Source organism: Rhyacophila brunnea, unplaced genomic scaffold (genome assembly GCF_057557595.1).
Source record: "Rhyacophila brunnea isolate RB1 unplaced genomic scaffold, BYU_Rbru_1.0 scaffold_13, whole genome shotgun sequence".
NCBI classification, from domain to species: Eukaryota; Metazoa; Arthropoda; class Insecta; order Trichoptera; family Rhyacophilidae; genus Rhyacophila; species Rhyacophila brunnea.
In genome coordinates, this window is record NW_028232785.1 from 5,829,333 (window position 1) to 5,847,496 (window position 18,164).

Genomic DNA, 18,164 nt, shown 5'->3' on the forward strand with positions numbered 1-18,164 from the left:
TTTTTTGTCGGGTTTGCGATGTCTAGTTTACTTCCGTTCTTCTTCGACGTCATTGGTGACTAGAAACGACACGAGCACGGATGATAAAAAAATGTATAAAAAAGGTGGCGGCATATGGCGCTGCCCAGGGGCAGCATTTTGTCTACAGACGTCACTGACTGATGGTCCCGATTTATAATATAATAATCATGCACACGCAGGACAATACTATCAAGAATGGCAGAGTTCTAATTTGCACCGCGTATAAGTCGGAAGAAATACGCGGCGTTTATTAATATCACAATACTTTAACATCTTGATAATCCTCAATAACAAACAGTAACATCATATTGACACTCACTTTTTTGTCGGGTCTACCGAATGGCATAATCTGTTCTAACGCCATTACAATAAAGGTGATATTGCTATAAATTCCTGATGCTTATTGTCGGGTCTGCCGAATGATTCGGTTCGAACGGGTTCGCTCAAATGAACATTGACACTAGAAACACTATTGTAACGCCATTACAATAAAGGTGATATTGCTATAAATTCCCGATGCGTGATATCGCATAATGGAAATTGCGTGACGTCTACCCATACATGTGCAAATGTCGCTATGTGCGAATTTACTTATTAGCTACTGTATTGAGTGCGTTGTCCATTAATAATGTCATTGTATTATTCAGATTAAATTTTATTCAATACATTTACATAAAAGCATGTGTATAAAATTACACAATTTAGTAAAAAACCTTAATTATTGTGTTTACAATAATTCTGGAAAATCAATCATATTTTAAGAAAATAAATGAGTGTATATCAGTGTTGCCATCTTTTCAAAGTGGAATTATAGTACAGAGCCTCCAAAATTATAGTATTTGGCGGAAAAATATGGTACGCATTGTCATCTGTTGAAAATGTATGGGTTTGTTTCTCAGAAAAAAATAACCGAGAATTTGAGAAACTCCAAGACCCCTTATTATTTAGGTACCTCATTCGACCAAAAATGCTTACCAGATGAATTCATGAAATATCATTTAAAGCCAAAGTCAAGGGATTTTTTTACGTTTTTCGAGCATTTTTTTCCAAGTTTTCCAAATTTTCTTATATTGCGAAATTATAGTACTTACCTACTTAGCACTAATTTCGAAAATATCGACATTTTAGTACTTTTTACATATTTTTTTCCAATATATTATAGTATTTTGGTCGTACTATACCCTTTTTATGTCGTACATAGTACGCGGACCAAAATTATAATACAAATACTGTAATTATAGTACGGTTGGCAACACTGATGTATCTGCTACTTTAAATTCATTAAGTTTAAAAGAAGCATTACTAAATAACCACGTGTTTTGATAAAAAGATACTCTTTGTTAAAAAAAATTCTTGCACAATACAGAATACAGTAATCTGTAATTTATTTAATATATTGGTTGAGCTTTTTAAGTGGACTGTAATTATTTTTAGGGAAGATGAGGAAGTCGTATCTAGGGGTGGGGGCGATGGAACAGAATGCCAGACACTGACCTTCGTGGTGATGTATGATGGCTCCGTGGTCTGGTTTCAACTTTCGCTCGCGCGGTATTGTTGTTGTTTTGGGTCACCCGGTTCGTACACTCACGCACTTTGTGTCACAGTTTTATGGATTATATGTGAGGGTGTATGAATGATGATGATAGATTCTGAATGAATCTGTTTTTATTGAGTCGATCACTCAAGCGACGGAAAGCTATTAGAAGCCCGCTCACGCCCGTTATCGAGATGCAACTAAATGTTCTTTGTAACACCGTCTCTCATGATCCGTAATTGCTTATTGATTGTCTGGTGACAATAACACTGGGGATTAGGAGGTGGGTGAGGAGATAAGGAGTGAAATGGGAAAATAAATGGCTCTACCATATATATTTAAAAGATCTGGTTTATTTGACCAAAAATTGTTATGAGTGAGTAATTTTATAATATTCACATAATTAATTCCATATACATACGACAAGTGATTACATACTTGTATAATTACTTATTTAAGCTCAGAGTAATAATATAGAGAGAGTGGCTATTGTTCGGCAAAATGAAACCGTGTTTCTTGCTTATGTCGTACAGTACAACCACAATTTTAATATTATTATCTTAACTATGAAACGTAATACTAAATTCACTAAAAATAATTACCACTGACTTTATATTTAACACAAAAACAATAAATATTAGCAAAAAATGGTCGCAGTTTTTAAATGAACTTAGTCATTTAAATCAATATTTACCGGCGACGTTTACAAAAATTTTAATTCAGCCGTAGAAATTCTAACTTACTCTAACGCATATTGCGGAGACATAAGTGTGCTGAATGCTTACTCACTCACACTTATGGTTCGTTTGTGTTCAGGCTTTGTGTATAAGTAATTTTACAGCTACTAGAATAGCAGTAAAATACGTTCACAACATTAAATCGGTTTTAACCAGGAATAATAAATAATTATTTATAATTGTTTTTTCATGAATGAGTCATTTTATGTTTCTTCAAGCTCCTAGATTCTGTACATGAATAATTACAGAGGTCGCACTTAAAGGGCTTTTCGCCAGTATGAGTTATCTTGTGCTTTTTCATGTTATTTGATTGTATGCATGAATAATTACATTTATCGCATTTGAATGGTTTTTCACCAGAATGTGTCATCATGTGTGACTTCAAACTACTGGATTGTATGCATGAGTAATTACAAACTGCACATTTAAATGGTTTTTCTCCAGAATGAATCATTTTGTGTGACTTCATACCACTAGATCCTATGCATGAATAATCACATTCGTTACATAGAAATGGCTTTACACCAGAATGAGTCATTTTGTGTGATTTTAAATGACCAGCTTGTGTGCACGAGTGATCGCATTCGTCACATTTAAATGGTTTCTCGCCAGAATGTCTCATTTTGTGACTATTCATATTACCATAATTATTGCACGAGTAATTGCATTGGTCACATACAAATTGTCGTGCAACTGAATGACTACTTTTCGTCAATCCTTTTTCATGCAACGCTTTGTGTAGTTTAAGTAAGTCTAATGATGCATAAAAACCGAAACAAGCGGAACACACAAAATTTTCTTTGTAAAATAAGGTTTTTTCTAACTGTATAATAGCAACTGGTAGTTCAGGATTTATCATATTTGATTTAATGTCATTACGATTATAAATGCGAGACGTGTCTTGTATTTGTTTGAAAACTTCATTATTTGGGTTGACTTCATTTTTAATGTCACCCTGAGTTTCTTGAACATTTTTCACTCTCCAAGATGATCTGCGACTTCCAACGTTCGTATGGAGATTACTTCCAGTTTCAATCTAAAAAAAACAATATAAGATAAAGATATGATGAAATTTTATCTGATAATAAGGGATCAAAGACAATTATGCCTTGCCATGACCATGTCCTATCCTTAAAAAATCATATGGGCCCCACAGAGGTTTTGTTTTTACGAGAAATGGATGTTAGCCACTTGCTTAAACTATTACCTCTATACTCTGAATCGTTATCAAATTTAAAAATAATATGTGTACTTGCCAGACCAAGAATTCGAACCTGGGACCCACGACGCCATAGGCCAACGCTTAAGCCACGCAGCCATCTTAGGTGTACATGTAAATGTGGTGTAAATATTTTGAAAACATCTCATGCATATACACACTAGAAAAAATAGACACCCGACGGGACTTGAACCTGTATCTGCTAGATTCGCGTCAGTATACTTTTCCAATTAAGCTACAGGCATTTTAATGAACTCCGACGATTTTAACTAGTAGTGAAATGCTTATCGAATTGCGTTATAATGATTTTGTTTGCATGAGATATTTTCAAATTATGTAGGTATATTCAGTATAAAGAATGTTACATTCTCAAATCTTGTGTCTTATTCTGTGTCTTATTGAATAAAATAAATTGTTTATATTAATATACAACCGGATTCCGGCGCCCTAGAAGGCCGCTAAATACTACCTATAGAGTGTATATTGCAGAGTTACGGGATGCTGGTTTGACATGGAACGATGCAAGAAGACTGGCGAACGACAGAGATTCTTGAAGGTGCCTCGTGGTGTCCATATGCTCCAACTAAGGGGCGGATATGGCCGAAGAACAATAAAAAAATATGAAGTTATTTTAGCGGTACAAAGCTGCATTAGGGGCCTGTATTTCGACTCTACGCTTCGATAACCGCTGTAAAATAACATAGATTATAGGTGGAGACATTAGAACGAGCTATACGGTTAAATCAGATCTCGATTAGCCAACAGCAGCAACATAGTCAGGAGAATCGAGAACTACTTTAAATAAATGCATTACAATTAACTATTTCTTTTATTCAACGAATAATTCACAAGATTTAAGAATGTACCATTCTAATTATTGAACATACTCGTACATAATTGTGAAAAACACTTTCTTAGAAAATATATTATAATCAATAGAAAAAATCTTTTTGAAAAAAGTCAGCCACCCCGGCAGGGAATCGAACCCTGCATCTCCTGGGTTTACGCTCCGTCCGTGCATTACTTCTATGCTACAAGGTGACGTACTAATTGCGACAAACTTTAAACTTTGGCCTGTTTAATACCCACTCATCAGCGTTTTTCTAAATCAAGCTACTTTGGCAATCGGTTTTTGTTTTATTAAATCAAAGTAGATACCTATTACTTAAATTACTAACCGACGTCGTGGAATTCTGGAGTGGGTATTGAAAAGGCCAATAGTTAAAGTTTGTCGCAATTAGTACGTCACCTTGTAGCATAGAGGTAATGCACAGACGGGGCGTAAACCCAGGAGATGCAGGGTTCGACTCCCTGCCAGGGTGGCTTAGTTTTTTCAAAAAGATTTTTTCTATTGGTTATAAGATATTTCCTAAGAAAGTGTTTTTCAAAATTACGTATGTTCAAATGTATTACAGCAGCGTACGCGAAAACATTGCGGTGCTCGGACGGACACAATAACTTGGGTGCCCGTGGAATTTTATAAAACTATTTCTTTTTCAACATATCCATCATCATCCATAGAGCTTAAATCCATTAGAATTTAAATTCAAATTCCATCAAGTACCTTCAGTCGATAGTATTAATATTATTTCCATCATCGTTTGATAAATTCTTACAATTAAAACAAAACACTAATCTTAGGATGGACGAAATATTGAAAATATTCTCTAATCAATATTTAAATATTTCTACTAAGGGAAAAGTATCGAATGAATCGGTATTGTCAACCTGTATTATATAAAAATAGAGTATACGAAAATATGGCTACAATGGAGGGGAAGATTTGCATTCTTTCGCTTCTCTTATTCGATAGGCCAAATTGATGTATAAATCAATGGTTGGGCCTATTATGATCCCAATCGAATCCTTAAGCCTGCAAAAATATCTCATGGCTACTATCCTTATTTAAAGTTGTCATCCCGGCGCTTAACTAGTTATTAATGAGTAATCAGTCGCCCGTGATTAATACAAAGACTACGATCGTGTAAACTTGCTACGGTGTGACCGTTGTTCAAGAAATACTTCTATTAGCGTCTTATTAAGAACACTGTACACGTGACAAGCCGTAAAGCCCATACAGGGTGACTCATCAAAAAAGTATCTTTTCAAGTGTCATTAATTAACCTCAAAACCCCAGTGTACCGTGCGAGTGTTAAAAATAAGCATTTTCATACTAGTGCGCGAGTGCATGACCCAAGACTTTAAGCCATAAACCCGAACAACACCAAGGTTAGTGTCTGGATTAACTCCCGTTTAAACTGCCCTCCCCCAACATCCAGATCGACAATCACCTCTGTTTACAGTACACTAAAAAGCGCCGCTGATCACTTTAAAATATACCTACACGACATTTGTCAACTCGCGATAATATTATGTGAAAAGAAAATAAAATACAAATAATTACAAGATAAAAAGAACTTTTTATATACCACGTTTTTAAGTTTTCTGTTGAATCATATAAACTTGACAATTCTATGTATTAATTATTTTGGACATATAAGGCAATTGTCAATAAATTATTTTTTTGCTATTTTGCAACAAACAAATATAGAATACTGAAATGTCATTTTGATTTCCATAGTAACGCACGTATATATTAATAGTTTAGTTGCTAGGACCACCCCCCTAGCAACCAATAATAGTGGATTGGATTACGGATTTCTTCCGAAATAACTTTTTATACAAAACAAAATTAACTGAAAATGAATTCAATTCTACTTAAAGATGGCTAAAAGTATTAAATGAATCCATTGGCATCGTGGTTTGATATATTCTAAAAGTTTCAAATGTCTAACTAGTCGGGAAGTTAGTTAAAAATCGATTGCAAGATTTGTACTGGATAAACAACCACCGCACAAACAAGAATAGGAGCTAAGAAAAACGTGGTAAAATAGATATAAGATGGTCACAATAATTACTGAGAGAACAAAATGAAATATATTAGAACTGACCTGCTCTACAGAATAACATTCAGAATGTGAGCAAGAAGGTTGTGGATCTTCACATTTTACTTGGCGCGTCGTGTCTTCAATATATTCCTGCTTGATGAAGCCATGTAGCTGAGAATTGGTCTCAGATTTTATATGGGCAAGATTCATATCAGGGTTCTGAAAAAATAATATAATATGCATTGTATTAACGAACAAGACCTTCTTGTCCACGTGTTAAAACTGTAAACTAACAATCTCTCCAGTGCAGCTAGTCGCATTTCAGTTCTCAGAATCTGCCGAAATCACCGTAGCAACAATAAGGTTACCTCACGTTGTACCGCACTGCATCGACACCTGCATGACTCAATTAACGTTTTATTATTATTTTCTACACGCCTACACATTTTCGACCCATCGTCGCTATATGATTGGTTTGTCGAATATCCGTTATTTTTGAAATCGACTTTTGAATGCAAAATGATTTTTTGTATCTAAATGGACCAGAACCATCCTTTTCTTTAAATTACTTTGTAATGAATGCAGCATTCATATGCTGTTAAAACAACAATTTAAATACCTCCATGTATTTAAATATATGATAATGAAATTTGTTTTTGTCTCCTGAACATTTGACAGTTGGTCTATTCGACAAACCAATCCTACAGTGACGTCATGTCAAAAACGCGTGTTTTTTGTTTTTAGCGGTTGGCACTATGTATTTTATATAAGAATGTTTATTATCTATGGTCTGCTGGTTGGGTTATGTTCAACATATTATAATATGGATATAATATCGCAAATAATTTTGACGTACGCACACGTAGAAACTGTTAAAATTAATTGCAATTAAGTAGCATGAATAATAATTCAAAATACTAATACATTAGAGTTGGCCCACTCCATCATTGAATTTACAGAGGTGGTGATCGTTTAAATTTTTCTGCAAAATAAAGAAACCACAGACTAAATATGTCGCCGTGACAACGTGACAGTACGCGACGTGCATCTCAATATAATCACAACATTACAATATTAATTCTTAATCATTTCTTAACATTCAGTCGATACTATTTATTGTTTGTTTATAAATATGTTTATGTATATACACATTACATTCCGGGGTAAATTATCGATATCTAGCAATCATTGACGTAACACGTGTTCACTTACAGTGTCAAAACACATCACAGAAAAACGCATATATCTACCGGTTATCGAACCCGGAGACCCGGTAAGGCATTGGACTATGAGGCGGTTGCTGATTATGAAATATGTCTTCTTATTATCATCGTGAAAATAAATATGGGAATCACTACATTGACATGAATCCGAATATAGCCAACACCGAAACGTCAAAAAATTGTTGTCAAGTTAATAAGATGTACTTAGCCACCGCCATCTTTAGATTAATAAAGCCTGAGCGTAACTTTTTGCGCAAGCAACAAGTGGTCCAATTTTCGGCTGTCAAAATCAGATCCCAGATTTCTTGACATATTTATTCGCCCTTTCTCGTTTCAAATTGTATTATAAAAAAATTTCAAATCAAATAATATATTGACTATCAGTGTTATTTATAAATAATATATATTCCTGTTATTCATCAGTTGTCAAAGTCAGACTAGTCCTTCACACAAAAACCGGTGGCAATATCGATTTCGAAAAAATATGTAGCATTGATCTATGCATTACATTCGTAGAAGGTGTATTATTAATCATTTAACTCATCTATAAGTGAACACGAGAGACGCGTCAGTATGAGCACTTCATAGACAACAGGAAGGGCGGAAAGGTAGGACCAGTCGTGAATGTATCGGCTTTCTCTTCAGTCGGCAATGACTTAGCACAATGTCAATATATCCATTGGATTTTCACTGACCAAGCGGATTTTACTTACGCTTTTGAATTATCAAAACAAAATTATACCCACAACAAATAAGGGCACAAGTCGATTATGGGGAACCCTGCAGCAAACACATTTTGAAAATAGCCGATATGCCTAATTATTTGTTAGGTTGGGTTAGTTTAGGTTAGGTTAGGTCGCCCGGCTTACCCATAACCGACTTGTCCCCAAAAAAGTTTACAAACAAAACAAACATATTTTAAAAATAAGTTTAGTTTTGCAAATCTAACCTCAAAAACGGAGCTGACATCATCGGCTTTCTCTTGTTTAATATTATACACGTTGGCGTCCGCGCTATCTGAATGCAATATGGGCACAGTAAACCAGTGTCTATCTTCTACATCAACATCTAATTCATCTGGTTCGCGCTTTATATCCATTTTACGAATTAAAAGCAAAATAATTTCACGCAGTCTTCTGTCAAAATAAGTAGAATGGCAGCCGTGGCAATAGACAATCTTTGAATTACCAGCAGGGTTGCCATCCTTTTGTCACCGAATTAATAGTATGCAAATAAATATTTATTTTAGTGTTTCTTGCCCAAATGCGCCACGTTCGTCAAAATGGAGATTATGGTATTTTCAGAGCATAATCCTGGACATTCCTTACGTTGTAGATAATCTATTTATATAGGTAATTTTGAAGCCTTATTAGGTATCCTTCATATTTATTTTAAACATTATTTTTTTTTTGATGACTGCATAAATCATTTTTTTTTAGATAAGTACAATAGTATTCTTTTAAACCTCTCGATCAAATGTTTTAGAATATACCTAGTCATATTTCAATACATCCATGTGCAGTGGTGTTAAGATTTTTTAGGTTTATTAATTTTTAAACGCATTTATAAAACCAATAGTAAAATAATTGATGTTAACATAATATAATGAAATATTTACATACGATAAAAACCACTACAACCACGGTGGCCGCGCGGCTTAAGCGTTGGACTATCACGCCTTGGGTCTCAGGTTCGAATCCTGGGTCTGGCAAGTAAGTACACAATATATTATTGTTTTTTAATTTGTGTGAGAGTCAGGGTATGGACCTAATAGGTTGAGCAAGTGGCTGACATCCATTTCTCGTAAAAAACAAAATCTATTAATACAAACCTCTACTCTGTGGAGGCTCATATTATGATCCTATTACGATCGGACATGGAAAATATATAAAATATAAGTTTTATAATATCTGTGATCCCAAATTTGACAAGACATTAATTTATTATTCAAAAATGGGCACGATTACGTACCACATTTGAAGATAATTCTAAAGATACTGATAATAATCTATGTCTTTGACCATTCAAATGTGATAAAACATTCTAAGAATGTAATGATTGTTCTATAATAATATGTAATTACTGACCTAAGGATACGGTAGTATTTTTTTTGAATTACGCCATTTTTATTGGCATTTTCCAGTAGTTAAGCTAAAACATACGGCCGTAGCCATAAATTGACAAACGATAACCGAAGTAGGGAGTGATCGTATTGTTAACGCGGTGTTTGAACATGTACCTAACCGAAAAAAAATCGTTTTATCCGGTTTCGGTTCGGAATAGTTCGAATTGTTCAAAAATAAGTACCTAACTACTTATGCCCGAGAAAAATATGCATCGTGGTCGAAAAAGTTTGGTAGGCACAAGGAGGTAGTAGTATTCTGCTAATAGGTACACATTTATTTTTGCATAATATAATATTATTATTTTATAATATTTCATGGCAATCTCAACGGACATTATAGTATAATACCCGGTTTACACGTGCATAGACTTACTGTGCACAGTAATAAAATATATGGGGAAACATGTATTATCCTGCAGTTGGCAAGATTGCGTGCATAAATAAAATACGTTTAGGACCTTCCAAATTCAACGCGACAGTTAAATTATTTTCGATCTGCGCCTACGCAGTAGAGCGATAGAGAGCTAGATAGCGATAGAGAACATGCCAGTAAAAAGACGAACTACTCATTTTGAGCTCCGATTTTCAAACGACCTGTCAGATAGTAGTATAAAATAACAACCTCACGTCTCGCTTACTCTTGAAGAATGAGATTGGAGAGACAATTAGCACTATTACGTGTAAACATTTATTGTTATGACAGTTTAAAATAAGCACAATTGCCGACAGTAATTCCATGCATGCGTACAGGCGCTATTATGCTAATATTGTCGAACTCAGACTTTGTAATACTGGCAATAATTCTGTATAAGATATATTTTTATCTGTTGCCAAAAATCTATGGTCTTTTGTTAAGTGACAATTTTGGCTTCAACCGGGCACATAAAATGGATGTAAAACGTGAACCAGATGACTTGAAAGTTGATGAGGAAAAGCATCATTGGTTTGATGTGCCAATATTGTATCCAAACAGCACGGATACCGACTTGGATATAAAGCAAGAGCATACAGACGATGCCAATAACAGTTTTGAGGTTAGTTTTTTTTCTTTACAGTTATTAAAGACTTGAGTTGCCTATTTCCAAAGTTCACCGTGTTAAAAACGTGTGTGGAACCTCAACATGAAAAAAATTAATTTCTCTTTTTTTAATTAAATTGATATAAATATATTATGCTTGCGAAAAACACATCGTTTTCTAAAATATCATACACAGTTTTTGAGATACTTGAAGATTTGTCATGGACAAGACGACTTTTAAAACAAGTTTTATGGACTTGATGTATTTTTGCAATGTTTTTATGGACAAGGTGAGTTATGGTAAATGATGATGATCGAAAAGATGGTGTTCGTTCATAATATGTTGCAAAATGACTAAATCATAGACTAAATTTGTTGCCGTAACGGCGTGATAGTGACGTGACATGCGTCTCAATTTGATCACAAATTATACGTCTGATTTAACATAATAAAACAATGTTTTGTTTTTCAGAGCCCTGAAAGAAGTCTTGCTAATATAAAAACTGAGGTTGAACATAAGCTAGTTGATGTCAAGGAAGAATTCGTTGAAGATACAATACAGCATGTAAATTATGAAGATGTACAGCCTGGTTGCACATATTTGGAAAGCAGGCCAGTAAATAAGGTAGGTATCTTACCCGTGATGTTACGTGGGGTAGGCAGGTCGTGCGTTGCCTAAGGTTGGCAAATAAAATAACGCATATGAGTGTTTTAGACAGTGGTAGTGATTTCCTACGAAGCAGGCGATGCGGTTAGTTCGTTAGGAAGTGTTAACATGTTAGTTAAAACAAAAATGGAAGCATACAAAATTCCGGCCGTTTATTTTATTTTGTGTTGTAATAATAGTTAATAACGGTTTATTGCATATTCGCATGTGGCCTCAGACATTTGCTTACCTTTAACAAAACTAAGAGTATTTTTTTTTGTAAATGCCCCAATCCTCAGTAGATGATAATATTTCTGTACCTACATATGTATTATCTTACAAGATTTCTTATGCATTCGTCTGTTTAAGACGTATCTGTATCTAATGGTTACATGTGAATTGTACGTATTACATTTCACCGTAGCACAGTTCGCCGTGAGGTTTCTTATCGGAAAGATATGGCCATATACCAGAAGTCTCGAACCTTTGGTACGCGTTTGTAGAGAAAAAATAATACCTATCATAATACGAAATGACAAATCACACTGCATAAAAAACAGGCAAATACCCTTCAAGAATAAGCAGTTCGTTTTATATAAATATATAATTGCATAGGTCAGTCCTTAGGATTTATGCGTCACATGTAATAACATCGCACTCACTCCATCCTGCCTGCCAGCGAAGCCACCATGTCCAGTCAAGAATTGACATTTTTTTTACAAGCCTTATAAAATGTTGTTCATTAACTCATTTAGTGCCAACAACGCGACTAGCGCGTTTGCAGTAGTTGGCCATTAGATATAATTAATATAATATAATTAATAATAATATAATTAATATAATTAACATGATTTTTAAATGTAACTATAACTTCCATGTTCGAATTTCTGGCATACCTATACACATATTGTTTTTCAATATTTTGTATCAATAGCATTTCTCGTAAAAACAAACCTTTACACTGTAGAAGCCCATGTGATCTTATTGGGATCGGACATGGTTGAATCTGATTTAATTTGACTAGAACGATAGCTGTATATCATGGGTGGCCAACCTTTTCAGCAGCCAGGCCAGATTCTAAAAATGAGATTTCCTACCGGGCCGCACAGTCGATTTTTTTTATACAAAACAAAAAAAGAAATATATATTATATATTAATAAAATAAAACAGAAATGGGAATCAAACATATTTATTAGATTAGACTTTTTTTCAATAATAAAAAATAAACAAAATAAAATTATATACATAATAAATTTTAGTGAGAAGTTTCATTTTGTGTGGCAGAACTAAGTGCATCAATATCGATATCGAGTGAGGTTGTTGCTACATGCAAAAAGTTTTCCAAATGCACATCAGTGAATCGTGTTCACACTCGGAATTTGATATATGCTTCATCCGACTAAAAAGCTGTTCACACAAGTGTTTCCAAATAGCGAATTAGAGCATGTTTGTAAAATGCAGGATATTTCTCCTTGTCCAAATATGTTTTGTAAAACTCTTCCAAACCAACCTGATGGAATTTCTCTTTTAAGTGTTCATCGCAACAAATTTGAAAATGTTCCATTTGTAAATTTCCCGGTAATAAATTCACGTCTACGGAGAATGGCGTTGCAAATGCAGCAAAAAGTACACGGTGCTTTTTAAAATCTTGAGCCAATAACGTATCTCGATTTGCGAAATTAGCACATCTAGCGGCAGCATTTAATATCATTTTTACTCTCACTGCTCCACGGACCACAAGTTTACACCCAGCGGGCAGCATGCGGCCCGCGGGCCTTGGGTTGGCCACCCATGCTGTATATCGAATTCCTATAGAAGAAATTACTTTAAAATAGTGTTTATAAAATAATGCAATATAAGTACTATAAAACTTTCAAATGGATTACAAGTTGATAACTCTGTTACGTCCGTAGAAAAACATAGTGCGCCGTTGTAAATCCCAATAGGTGAGAGTGCTGGTGGGTAGTATACTTACTACAAACTGAAAAAGACTATCAGGATGGAAGTCCCAGGAGTCAATGCGTCTTGTTACTCCGACTACTCCTTCGACCACATGGTTCACAAGACAAAGTTTATGTTCCGATGGGCTCAGTCGAATTATTTGTATGACAATTATAAAAAAAAATATATTCACCTATCTTCTTCTTGGTCGTGCACTCATGGCTGAGGATCGTGACCACATTTAAATTTCGCCTTCCTTTGAGCGAACAAGACTTTCCATCCTTCTCGATCTTCCGCTTCTCTGAGGGCAGAATGGATGGTGCCCCCAGTCAGCTCTTTCTCTTCTCAGACATATCGTCGAGAGCCGTTCCTTTTTCTTCAGTCTCTGGATGATTGACGTGTTCGTCCTGTGCTCCGTCCAAGAAATGCAAAGCATTCGGCGCCAACACCACATCTCAAAGGCATCAATTGCCTTCCGTTGTCTTGCCTTCAGGGTCCACGACTCGACTCCGTATAGAAATATCGAGAACACTAATGTTTGCACAAGCATCATTTTTGTGGCAATCGAAATTCCCCGATCCTTCCATATAGTGGTAAGGCGTCCATATAATGGTATTCACCTATACAATCGTCTTAATAGAAAGTTCGCCTTTGGTCTTTATTATTCTGTCATATAATATTGTATCATATACTTAATCATGGATTGTTTTGTTTAGATTTTGGCGAAAAATGTGAGCTTCAGTTTATCGCGGAGATTGGAAAGTGTACAAGAAACTTATCCTGACATACTGATTGATGAATGTGACATAAAGAAGGAAGTCGACAAAGATAATGGACGATTCACAAAAATGCACGGCATATATAGCACTCGTAAACGTAATGGTTTTGGATCTAATGTGACAAATGCTGAATTAATAGTAGTTGATATAAAGTTAGAAAAAAAAATATTCCACAAACAAAATTTTGTGTGCTCTATTTGTTTTGAATTTTTTGCATCTCTAACATTGCTCAAACTACACAAAGTGCTTCATAAAAAAGAAAGGGCGAAAAATATTACTTCGGGGGCAAGATTATTTAAATGTAATAAGTGTAATTTCTCGTGTAAATATTCTAGTTACATGAAAGAACACAAAATTACTCATACTGGTGAAAAGCCTTTTAAATGTGTCCTTTGTGATTATTCATGTATTCAACCTAGTGCCATGAAATTGCATGAAATGACTCATTCTGGTGAAAAGCCATTTAAATGTGAAAGTTGTGACTATTCATGCATAAGTTCTAATACCATGAAAAGACACAAGTTTACTCATTCCGGGGAGAAGCCATTTAAATGTGATAAATGTAATTATTCATCTGTCGAAGCCAGCAAGGTAAAAGTGCATAAAATGACTCATTCTGGAGAGAAGCCATATATATGTGATCAGTGTGATCACTTGTCTAGAACATCTAGTGCGATGAAATTGCACAAAATGACACATTCGAGTGAAAAACCATTTAAATGTGACACGTGTAGTTACTCATGTGTAGAGTTTAGTAAGATGAAATCACACAAAATGATTCATTCTAATGACAAACCTTTTAAATGCGATCAATGTAATTACTCGTGTAGACATTCTAGTAATATGAGAGTACACAAAATGACCCATTCCGGTGAAAAGCCGTTTAAATGTGCCCTGTGTGATTACTCGTGTATTCAATCGAGTGCAATGAAATCGCACAAAATGATTCATTCTGGAGAAAAGCCATTTAAATGTGAAAAATGCGAATATTCATGCATAAATTCTAATACCATGAAAAGACACAAGTTAACTCATTCCGGGGAAAAGCTGTAATATATGCTAATGTCAGATCACGTAAAATAAGCCATAAACAATAGCCATTATAATGAAATTTATTATAATATCATTTAAATGTACTTGTAGTTAAGTTTATTATTAAAATATAATTTTGATAACAATATAGTTTTTAACATAATACATTGTATAAACGTGAATGGATATACTGCTGATAGTACGTATTGTCTCGGCCATAACAAAAAAAATGTACAAATTACAAGAATGCATGCATTAATCAAAAAAAAATCAGAAGCTTCTGAATTGTCACGCGACAATTGAACCGTGCAATATTTGCGCCTGCGCAGTTGAACGAAATTAATGAACCTGACGTTAAACAACTAACCACAACGCTCAGTCTAATTTTGGGGTTAACTGATTTTCACGACCTGTCAAATACCAAACAATGATAACATCGCGTCTCGATTACTCTTAAAAATGATATCGGCGATACAGTCAGTAATTTTACGTGAAAAATACACAGTATTGATGCGAGTAAATCCATGCACTATACAGGCGCTATAATGCATGTTCGATATTTTGCGTATTGTACCATTTTTTTGTACACAAGTTTGCTATTAATAGTATAATGGAATTCTAACTAATAACTAATGCGCCATAATATTATTGGTTGAGCTTTTAAGTGGACTGTAATTTCTTTTAGGGAAGATGAGATGCTCGGATCTAGGGGTGGGGGTGATGGAACAGAATGCCAGTCACTGACCTTTGTGATGATGTATGATGGCTCCGTGGTCTGGTTTCAACTTTCGCTCGCGCAGTATTGTTTTGAGTCAACCTGTTCGTACACTTACGCACTTTGTGACACGGTTTTATGGATTATATGTGAGGGTGTATGGATGATGATGATAGATTCTGAATGAGTCTGTATCTATTGAGTCAATCACTTAAGCGACGGAAAGCTATTAGAAGCCCGCTCACGCTCTCTATCTAGATGCAACTGAATGATCCGTTATTGCTTACTGATTGTCTGGTGACAATAACACTGGGGATTAGGAGGTGGGTGAGGAACCAAGGAGTGGAATGGAAATATAAATGGCTCTACCATATATCTTTAAAAGATCTGGTTTATTTGACCAAACATTGTTATGAGTGAGTAATTTTATTATAATTACATAATTAATTAAAATCATTCCATATACATACGACAAGGGATTACATATTTGTATAATTACTTATATAAGCTCAGAGTAATAATATAGAGAGAGTGGCTATTGGTCGGCAAAATGAAACCGTGTTACTTGCTTATATCGCACAGTAAAACCTCAATGTTAATACTATTAACTTAACTTTGAAACGTAATACCATCATGATGCTTCTCAGTACGGCTACCAAATTTATACAACACACCTAGTTAACCCATCGCGCCATTACATATTGATTGTCTGGTAACAATACCACTGCTGATTAGAAGGTGGGTGAGGAGATAAGGAGTGGAATGGGAATATAAATAACCCAACCAATTATTATATAAAAAAACAAAAATTATCTGAAATATAAACAGTGTGAAATTGTAAATAGGCATGCAATAGGTTAAACATGTTTTTATTACTGAAATTGAAATTAAAACGAGTTCCATTAAAGTAAAATAACTAAAATGATAATATATTATATTATTTATTTTATATTATTATGTAGTTCAAAACAATATAATATCAACATTTATGGTGTTATCAAATGGGTTAATCGCACGATACACATCATCACGATTTATTACATTTGCCGTCCATAGGAGTCTCCATAAAGAGTGCAGAGTTATGAGTGATATTGACGGGAATATAAAAATATTTTTTTCAAAAAGGTTTTTTTTTATTGGTTACACCCACGATGGTCGCGTGGCTTACGCGTTGGCCTATTTCGTCGTGGGTCCCAGGTTCGAATCCTGATTTCGGCAAGTACAAAAATAAAAAAAAATGACTATGAGCCATAGTATAGACCCACTAGATTCAGCAAGTGGCTGACATCCATCTCTCCCAAAAACAAAAATCTGTCAATACAAACCTTCACTCTGTGGAGGCCCATATGCTCCTATTATGATCGGACATGGTCGTAAGAAAAAAAATGTATTTTATCAGAAGTGTTTTCAAAATGATGTATGTTATTCATAAGTCTTATTCATTATCAGCCTGAATCTATCCACTGCTGGATGAAGGCCTCTTCAAGCAGCTTGCACTTCTCTCGGTCCTGTGCATTGCGTTGCCATGTGGTTCCGCAGAACTTTATCATTTCATCGATCCAGCGGCCTCTAGGTTTACCTTGCGGACGTTTTATACTTCTTGGATAACACTGGATGACTAGATTTGTCCAACGATTGTCTCATCTTCGAGATATTCGAGTCCAGCCCATCTCCATTTAAGGCTTTTAATAAACTCTATTACATCGCAAACCCTTGTCTGCTTCCTTATCCACTCATTCCTCTTTTTGCCTTTCGCGTTATGACCAGCATGCACCTCTCCATACCACGTTGTGCTACTCTAAGTTTCTGAATCTCTCTTTTACTTAGGGTCCATTTTTCACACGCATATGTGATCATGGGAAACACATACTGGTTGAACACTTTGCGCTTTAGACACAGTGGAAGGTCACTTTTGAAGACATTATTCAGGCGGCCAAAAGCACTCCAGCTTAGCTTTATTCTCCGAACAATTTCATCAAATATACATCCATCTATAGACACTCTTGTTGTCCCAGATAGATGTAGCTTTTCACCTGTTCGAGCTGAGTGCCATTGATGAGGATCTCATCCTGGGAAGTAACCCATGCTTTAAATTATATGACAAGTGGGAAAGTCCCGGGGGAAGACGGTCTAACGATAAATATCCTCAAAAAGCGGGAAAGGATGCAAATGAAGTGCTTGCACAATTGTTCACAGCCTGCATACGCAAAGAGAATGTCCCAAAGGCATGGAAAAATGCCAGCACTGTCATTCTTCACAAAAAAGGTGACAGAGAAGACCTAGAA

General features: G+C 35.0%; 1 protein-coding gene and 2 long non-coding RNA genes across 3 annotated transcripts in view; 2 read left to right on the forward strand and 1 right to left on the reverse strand.

Moving 5' to 3' along the window:
- LOC147076245 (RNA polymerase-associated protein CTR9 homolog) overlaps positions 1–18,164 on the forward strand; it is a 578,712-nt gene that overhangs the window by 220,524 nt on the left and 340,024 nt on the right. The gene's annotated exons all lie outside the window — the stretch shown is intronic.
- Positions 1,890–8,780, reverse strand: LOC147076254 (uncharacterized). The gene is made up of 3 exons (XR_015069593.1): positions 8,572–8,780; positions 6,463–6,618; positions 1,890–3,328 (listed from the first exon to the last, which is right to left on the reverse strand). It is a non-coding gene; the product is annotated as an uncharacterized LOC147076254 (long non-coding RNA).
- Positions 10,614–14,782, forward strand: LOC147076255 (uncharacterized). Its single transcript, XR_015069897.1, has 3 exons — positions 10,614–10,781; positions 11,238–11,390; positions 14,070–14,782. It is a non-coding gene; the product is annotated as an uncharacterized LOC147076255 (long non-coding RNA).